The sequence below is a fragment of the Mauremys reevesii genome, linkage group 19, assembly GCF_016161935.1.
Source record: "Mauremys reevesii isolate NIE-2019 linkage group 19, ASM1616193v1, whole genome shotgun sequence".
NCBI lineage: Eukaryota > Metazoa > Chordata > Testudines > Geoemydidae > Mauremys > Mauremys reevesii.
The window spans coordinates 4,814,434-4,823,556 of record NC_052641.1 but is presented as its reverse complement, the minus strand read 5'-3'; the positions used below and the strand labels follow the sequence as shown (position 1 = coordinate 4,823,556).

The 9,123-nt window shown below is 45.0% G+C and overlaps 1 long non-coding RNA gene and 1 other non-coding gene across 2 annotated transcripts; one reads left to right on the top strand and one right to left on the bottom strand.

Moving 5' to 3' along the window:
• Positions 1-735: 735 nt before the first annotated feature.
• Positions 736-4,842, bottom strand: LOC120386660. The gene is made up of 3 exons (XR_005589839.1): positions 4,685-4,842; positions 3,651-3,723; positions 736-965 (listed from the first exon to the last, which is right to left on the bottom strand). It is a non-coding gene; the product is annotated as an uncharacterized LOC120386660 (long non-coding RNA).
• A 2,225-nt stretch (positions 4,843-7,067) lies between these two features.
• Positions 7,068-7,140, top strand: TRNAM-CAU. The gene has a single exon. It is a non-coding gene; the product is annotated as a tRNA-Met (tRNA).
• The last annotated feature ends 1,983 nt before the right edge of the window (positions 7,141-9,123 follow it).

Here is a 9,123-nt window from a genome sequence, read left to right as displayed (position 1 = left end):
TGTCATTTAGACACATCCCAAAAATGTGTAAGAGAAATGCTAGCTTCCCAAATTCAGCCGCTACAGTATGTTAGTACATTCACTACACCCATTTTTCACAAGTAATAATGAGTGACAAAAATAACTGACCTACTTATGATTCCGCAAATACCTGTACCTCACATTTGGAGGCACTGAAATCAGCATGGAGACATTTAGAACAAGTCTATTCTTGAATCGCCTTTTTTAACTCTCTGCAAATCATTCCAATTTGGACAGTTTTTAATGTAATTTTTTGTACACCTTGCAAGCTCCCTGGAGTTGTTTTTGTGGTTTCAGACACGGCCATATTGAATACAGAACCCTGAAGATCATTAATATTTTAACAGTTGTTCTGCTGTTTCAGAGGAGACTTCATTCCCAATATTGTAGTCTGCTTGATGGATTGTATATAAGTGGCCTGCTTCCCAAAGCAAGGCGATCCACCTTGTCTAGAGGTGGCTGCTCTTCCCTAGCTGCGGGGCGGGGTGGGGAGGGGAGAGCAAGCTTACTCCCCACAGTAGCAACTCCTAGATTTTCAATGGGGAAGAAGTTGCCCCAGTGCAGAAAACCAGCACGTGGCCTAGGCCCATTTGAGCTTTGTTATGAGGATCTGAGGGAGACTGAAGTGGTGTTGGTTGCACAGGAGTGACTCATGCTGCTGAAACCAAAGGCTAGGAGCAAAGCCTCCTAATGAGGCATATGAAGCCAGAGTCCCAGCACTGTCCTCTTATTTCAGGTCTGACCCATAGCTGGCCAGGGCGGACCTCTTGTGGTGCCAAAGGGAATCAGGACAGAGACCACAGCTAGTCCCTGCCTCCCTCCTGAGGCGATGCCAATGGTATTGAACTACAGGCTAAGGACTTTCCCCGCAGTAGCCGCATAGCAAGTTTCCTTCATCCTTTGGGCATTGTGTAAGTTTTCCAAAGTGGGGGAAGGTTTGAAAACTGCAGAGTGGAAACAAGAAAAATAGAAAAAGATGACTCTGAACACCCTGCTTTCCCCCCCCCCGACATTATTCATTCTATTGCACAGTGGCAAGGAGAAAAGGGAAAGAAAGTTGGTGGAAATAAAAAATGAAAATCAATGATTTTTTTTTGTTTTTGAAAACCAAATTGAAATGAAATAAAAATTTCATTTTGGTTCCTTTTGAAATTTTCTGGTGAACAATCAAAATGTTTCAAACGTAAAATATTGAATGAAACTTGTTTATTTGAAAATTTTCACAAAAAATAGATTTTTGATTGGTTAGTTATTTAGAAGAATTTTAGGACAGTTTCTCTTTCTCCTTGGTTACCACGTCAGAGATTGTGGAGTCCAGATTGCCAAAGATTCTTTGGATCTTTTAAAATTAAGTCACTCATTTTTAGCCACTCAATTTATAATTAAAGACACACAGAGCTGGAATATTTGAAGCCTATTACTATTTTCTCACACAGATCATAGAATATCAGGGTGGGAAGGGACTTCAGGAGCTCATCTAGTCCAACCCCCTGCTCAAAGCAGGACCAACCCCAACTAAATCATCCCTGCCAGGGCTTTGTCAAGCCTGATCTTAAAAACCTCTAAGGAAGAAGATTCCACCACCTCCCTAGGTAACCCATTCCAGTGCTTCACCACCCTCCCAATGAAAAAGTTTTTCCTAATATCCAACCTAAACCTCCCCCACTGCAACTTGAGACCATTGCTCCTTGTTCTGTCATCAGGTACCACTGAAAACAGTCTAGATCCATCCTCTTTGGAACCCCCTTTCAGGTAGATGAAAGCAGCTATCAAATCCCCCCTCATTCTTCTCTTCTGCTGACTAAGTAATGATGAGATGAGCCCTATCTCCCACATGAATTACTTTCCCCAAGTTCTCCCAGTCCCTGCCCCAGTTGAATTTCTTATAAAGTGGCAAAGTAATAGAATGAAACTAGGGCAGTCAATTAATCGCAGTTAACTCACGTGATTAGCTCAAAAAATGTACTGTGATGAAAAAAATTAATCGTGATTAATTGCACTTAACAATAGAATACCAATTGAAATTTATTAAATTTTTTGGATGTTTTCCTACATTTTCAATATTGATTTCAATTACAACACAGAATACAAAGAGCACAGTGCTCACTTTATATTATTATTTTTTATTACAAATATATGAACTGTAAAAATGATAAACAAAAGAAAGTATTTTTCAATTCACCTCCTCCAAGTACTGAAGTGCAATCTCTATCGTGAAAGTGCAACTTACAAGTGCAGATTTATTTTGGTTACATAACTCAAAAACAAAACAGTGTAAAACTTTAGAGCCTACAAGTCCACTCAGTCCTACTTCTTGTTCAGACAATCGCTAAGACAAACAAGTTTGTTTACATTGATGGGAGATATCGCTGCCTGCTTCTTATTTACAATGTCACCTAAAAGAGAACAGGCATTTGCATTGCACTTTTATAGCTGGCGATGCAAGGTATTTACATGTCAGATATGCTAAACATTCATATGCTCCTTCATGCTTGAGCCACCATTCCAGGGGACATGTTCCCATGCTGATGATGCTTGTTAAAAAAAAAAGCATCAATTAAATTTGTGACTGTACTCCTTAGGAGGAGAATTGTATGTCGCCTGCTCTGTTTTACCTGCATTCAGCATATATTTCATGTTATAGCAGTCTTGGATGATGACCCAGCACATGTTGTTTATTTTAAGAACACTTTCACTTCAGATTTGACAAAATGCAAAGAAGGTACCAATGTGAGATTTCTAAAAACAGCTACAGCACTCGACCCAAGGTTTATGAATCTGAAGTGCCTTCCAAAATCCGAGAGGGATGAGGTGTGGAGCATGCTTTTAGAAGTCTTAAAAGAGCAACACACTGATACAGAAACTACAGAACCCAAACCATCAAAAAGGAAAATCAATCTTCTGCTGGTGGCATCTGACTCGGATGATGAAAATGAACATGCGTCAGTCCACACTGCTTTGGATCGTTATCAAGCAGAACCCATCATCAGCATGGAAGCATGTCCTCTGGAATGGTGGTTGAAGCATGAAAGGACATATGAATCTTTAGCACATCTGGCATGTAAATATCTTGCAATGCTGGCTACAACAGTGCCATGCGAATGCCTGTTCTCACTTTCAGGTGACATTGTAAACAAGAAGCAAGCAGCATTGTCTCCTGCAAATTGAAACCAACCTTGTCTTAGCAATTGTCTGAACAAAAAATAGGACTGAGTGGACTTGTAGGCTCTAAAGTTTTATATTGTTTTATTTTTGAATGCAGCTTTTTGTACATAATTCTACATTTGGAAGTTCAACTTTCATGATAAAGAAATTTCACTACAGTACTTGTATGAGGTGAATTGAAAAATACATTGTTTTTTACAGTGCAAATATTTGTAATAAAAAATATAAAGTGAGCACTGTACACTTTTTATTTTGTGTTGTAAATGAAATTAATAATTTGAAAATGTAGTAAATATCCAAAAAGATTTAAAATAAATGGTATTCTATTGTTGTTTAATCGCATGATTAATTTGTTTAATCACTTGACAGCCCTAAATTAAACATATTTGGACAAGTGGCAGATACAAAACTAAAGCTGATCTCCTTTACTGCAGAAAAATTCAGTAGTGCTGCAGTTTCCAAACCTTGACTGTCTGGTAGCATCACTTGGTCCATCAGCTCACTGGTGCAGAAATGTTTCCCAACAGACTTGGGTCTCTATGGAACAATCACAAATCACAGGTTTTCCATTTGAACATACCCTCCATCGTCTGACTTTAGCCACTTAAAATAATTATTCTATTAGGGCCAGAGTCTTTATAATCCATATAACCATGTAGTGTGAGAAGAGGTGATATATTCCTTAAACAACTTCCATTCCCATCTTTTGCTTTCCCTTCTGTAATAATCCATTGTTTCCACAGACTGTTTATGTTTCTACAAGACTTGGTCTATCAGGGTCCTAACAGATTTGCCCAATTTCTTGATCAACGTTACATTATAAATTACATGCTGTGACAAAGTTCCTCCTCTATCTTGGTGGGTCCTGCGCTTATTGGCAGATTTGCTCACCTCAGTGATCTTCCCCACAGTCTGGGTCAACTCCTCCTGTGTCTGATCAGGAGTTGGGAGGTTTGGGGGGAACCCGGGCCTGCCCTCTACTCCGGGTTCCAGCCCAGGGCCCTGTGGATTGCAGTTGTCTATAGTGCCTCCTGTAACAGCTGCAGGACAGCTACACCTCCCTGGGCTACTTCCCCATAGCCTCCTCCAAACACCTTCTTTATCCTCACCACAGGACCTTCCTCCTGGTGTCTGATAACGCTTGTACTCCTCAGTCCTCCAGCAGCTCACCCTCTCCCTCTCAGCTCCTGGTGCCTCTTGTTCCCAGCTCCTCACACGCACTTCCTCTCCTCTGGCTCTCCCCCCTGACTGGAGTGAGCTCCTTTTTAAACCCAGGTGCCCTGATTAGCTGCCTTGATTGGCTGCAGGTGTTCTAATCAGCCTGGCTGCCTGAATTGGTTCTAGCAGGTTCCTGATTACTCTAGTGCAGCCCTGCTCTGGTCACTCAGGGAACAGAAAACTACTCATCCAGTGACCAGTATATTTGCCCTCTACCAGACTCCTGTACACCACTGCTCTGGGTCTGTTACAATAGAAATATAAATACTTCCAAACTTACATTATTCAAGGCTAGGACTGGTCACAGTTTTCCCACTGAAACTCCATTTGGATGGAAAGTTGCTTTTTTGCCATGAAAACTTTTGCAGAAAATGTCTATGTAACAGTAGGGTTGCCAATTTTGGTTAGACACATTCCTAGAGGCTTCATCACATGACATAATCTGTAATTAAAGATTAATCTTTACTTCCTGGAGACTCCAGGACAATCCTGGAGGGTTGACAACACTAGTGACAGGGTCCATTCACTACAGGTGGTGCCTCCTCCTAGTCATCCTGTGTCACCCTGCGGCCCCTCTTGCTCCAGGAACTGCAGCCTCCTCTTCATGGCTCAGCCCCCCGGCTGGTCAGTCACTATGTGGTTCCCCATCTGGGGTTACCTTAAGTCCTTCTGCACAGGCACTCTTCTCCAGCACTGTGCTGATGGTGCTATTTTCCTAGAGGCTGGCATGGGAACCTGAGCCTGCCCACTATTCTGGGTTCCAGCCCAGGGACCCTGTATCTGCCAACCGTGGTCTGCTTTCCCTCAGCCCTTGTTGTGCCTTCCCTAGACTCCTTCCTACAGCTTCTGGTCCCCCCACTTCTCAGGGCCATACCAGCTAAAATTCCTTCCTGCCAGGGAGTAACTATAGACTACTGAACCCTGTTACCTCAAACACTTCTCCCAGAGAGCGACTGCAAACATTCCCAACAACTGCCTGTTTGTTGCCAGTTTCCTGGCTTTAGAAACCCAGCCCAGCTCCTCCCACAGCTGGACTTCATCCGCACATCAGGCCTCAATACTCCCTGGCTCTCCTCCAGATGTGGGTTCTGGGTTACCTGGCCCTTTCAGCCCTTATGTGGAATGGACACCCCATCGCAGTCTCCTTTCTGTGGAGATCTTTCAATTTTTATTGAAAGCCTTGAAATCTTCAGTTTTGGGGCTTTGGCTTTTTGGTTTCTGGATGAAAATGTTTTGGTTTTCATTGTCTTCAAAATTTTCTGCAAGGGGGAAAAAACATATTTTCCAATCCCCTTCTATTCAAGATAATATTAGTTCTTGAATTAACAATCCAAAATCAGACTTCAAAGCACTAATTTTTAATATGTCTAAGAATAGAGGCAGATTGTCTAAACTCAGTTAAATATTTTTAAAAGGCCAGGTCCAAGATTTTCAAAATGCGTACTCAAGTGCAGCTCTTAAATCTGTATTTGGACATATGTAAGTAGTCTGGCTGTCAGAAGTATTGAGGATTCCGAGCTTCATTTGAAGTGAACGGGCACTGCTGGGTGCTGTACTGAAAATAAAACCACTTAGTCAGGTACTGAAATAAAAAAAAAAGGAAGTTAAAGCTATTTGTTCAGATGCTGAAATATGGATTCAGGAGTCTAACATGGCAGATGAAATTCAGTGTTGATAAGTGGAAAGTAAAGCAGATCGGAAAAAATAACCCCAACTCTGCCTTCCAAAGGATGGGGTCTAAATTAGTTGTTCCCACTCAAAAAAGGTTTTGGAGTCACGGTGGCTTCTTCTCTGAAAACATCTGCTCGATGGGCAGCGGAAGTGGAAACAGCTCAGAGAAGCATGTTAGGAAGCATTAGGAGAAGGATAGAGAATAAAGGAGAAATGAACAGAATGCCACTATAACAACCCCTGGTACGCCCAAAGCTTGAATGCATTTCTGGTGGCCCCATCTCCCACAAGACAGATCCAGCTGGAAAAGGGAGGGTGAAGGCAACACAAAGGATGAGGGGGACAGAACAGCTTCCACAGGAGGGGAGATACAAAAGCCTGGCCCTGTTCAGCTTAGAGCAGAGAGGAGTGCGGGGGGCAATGGTCTGAATGGGACAGAGGAAGAGAGTAGGGAAATGTTCTTCCCCCCTTCTCATAAACCAAGAAGTAGGGGTCAGCTGCTGAAATGAATGGGCAGCAGGTTTAAGGCAAAGAAAAGGAGGTATTTCTACACCCAAGGCACCTGCGGAACTGTGGGCTGTGTGTAGTGAAGGGCAAAAGGCATAAGTGGGTTCCCAAAAGAAGGAGATGAGTTCGTGGAGGGTCGGTCCCTCAATGGCTGTTAGTGAAGATGGTTGGGGATGGGAGCCCATGCTCTGTGGGTCCTGAAACCTTCAGGTGCCAGAAGGCGGGGGAGGGGGCGACTCAGTCAAAACTGCCCTCTTCTCTTTGTCCCCTCGTGGGTCTCTGGCACAGGACGCTGTGAGAAGAGAGGCTCTTGCAGCAGATGGAGCGATGGTCTGAGCCACTTTGTCCCCTCTCTGGAGGGGCCCGTGGCAGGGGTAGCCAGTGGGCTGTTTGTGCCTTCAGGCAGGTGATGTGACGCACTGTCCTGCAGCTGAACTGAAGTGTGCTGTGAGGTAACAGCAAGCACAGAGCTGGCAGTGGCAGGTGCCTTCTTAGCACAGCTGGCAGCACGTCAGTCTCATAATCTGAAGGTCCTGAGTTCAATCCTCAGAGAAGGCAGGCTGAGCCTTTTGCCATGGCCCTTCGGGCTGACCATTCCCTGTGGTCGGCTGGAGTGCAGAGCTTCCTGTGCTGCACTTTACCACGTGGAGTGTGTGTGTGGGGGGGTCCAACACATGTGAGCAGCAACTGCCAAGCCCCAGATCTGCATCTTTTCCCTGCTGCAGCCCAGGTTCAATTCCTAATCAGGGAGCTTTTGTCCCTTGGGAAGCCTAGAGCCCATTTTCATGCGCTGCCCAGGCCTTTCAATTTAGTGTATTCAAAATTCTTCTTCCTCCTTTTCAAGTGTCTCTTTCTTTTCTCCTTTGTTCACCTTCCCCTGGCCTTCCTTTAAAACTCCAATGTCCTCCAGGGCCTGCTCTCAAAGGGCCTTTGACCTGTCCTCTGGCGGCTCCGGGCACTGCCGGCCGTCTCACACATGGCCCTAGCTGGTCTCAGACCCACGTCCAGATGCTTCCACTCGCCCTCTTCTTCCTGGTGGTCTAGTGGCCAGAACTGGAGACTCTCACACCATGGCCTGGGTTCAATTCCCACTGAGGGAAGCTCTCCGTTTGCCACTCCTCTCGAGCCAGGGGAGTGGGGTCTAAGTACAGTAAGAAAGGGGAGCAGTTTGTCCTACAATCAGCTGGGGAGATGCACTGCTTCATTTAGTCCCACAGGCAATGCTCTGAGAGGTGAATGGAGCCGAACCGCTTGGGAAAAGACCCTGCAACGGAATTATATGGCGCCACCTAACTGGGCGGGAAAATGTCAAAGAAACCCACCGCAGCACCATTTCACTTCAAAGAGGGGCACTTGACCAAAACGAGGAAGCTAGTGAAATGGAGATTGAAAGCAACGGTCACAAGGATAAAATGCCTGCGTGCTGCAGGGAGACTATTGAAAAAGACCACAACAGAGAGAGCCTCAAACTAAATGTATACCCCAAATTTAAAACAACAACAAAAAAGTAAGAAATGGCCACCATGGCGAAACTGCAGAGTAAAAGAGGTGGTTAGAGGCAAGAAGGCATCCCTGGAAAACTGGAACTCAGATCCAAGTGAGGAAAATAGAAAGGAGCATGAACTCTGGCAAGTCAGGTGTAAAGGGAGCATAAGGCAGGCCAAGAAAGTATTAGAAGAGCAACTAGCTAGAGACACCAAAATGAACAGCAAAATTTCTTTCAAGTACATCAGAAGCAGGAAGCTTGCCATGGAGTCAGTGGGGCCGCTGGATGATGGAGGCGCAGAAGGAGCACTCAGGGAAGACAAGGGCCTTGCGGAGAAGCTCAATGACTTCTTTTCATCGGTCTTCACTGCAGAGGGTGTGGGGGAGAGTCCCAGGCCTGAACTATTCCTTTCATGTGGTAAATCTAATGAACTGCCCCACGCTGAGGTGTCCAGAGAGAAGGTGTGGCACCCAATTGATAAGTGAAGCAGGAAGAAGTCACCAGGAGCAGATGTTATTCACCCAAGAGTTCTGAGGGAAGTCAAATATGAAACTGCAGCGCAATTAACAGGGGTATGGAACCGGTGCCTTAAGTCAGCCTCTGTAGAGGGGAGCTAATGGAACGGTGATTTTGAAAAAAGGCTCAAGAGGTGAGCCTGGCAAGCCTAACACCACTGCCAGGCTAATTGGTGGACACGCTAGTAAAGAACAAACTTATCAGAGCGATAGATAAAGAGGATCTGCGGGGGAAGAGTCCAGATGGCTTGTACAAAGGGAAATCATGCCTCGCCAAGCTACTAGAATTCTCGGACGGTGCACACAAGCAGGTGGACAAGAGTGATCTGGTGGAGGGCGACGTGCAGAAAGCCTTTGACAAGGTCCCTCTGCAAAGACTCTGAAGCAAACTAAGCGATCATGGGAGAAGAGGGAAGGGCCTCTCCTGGCTCAGTGAGTGGCTAAGAGATTGGGAAGGAAGGGTAGGAGTTACGGGTCTGTTTTCACACTGGAGGCTGGTACCTAGCAGGGTCCCTCAAGGATCTGGTAGAGGGACCTGTG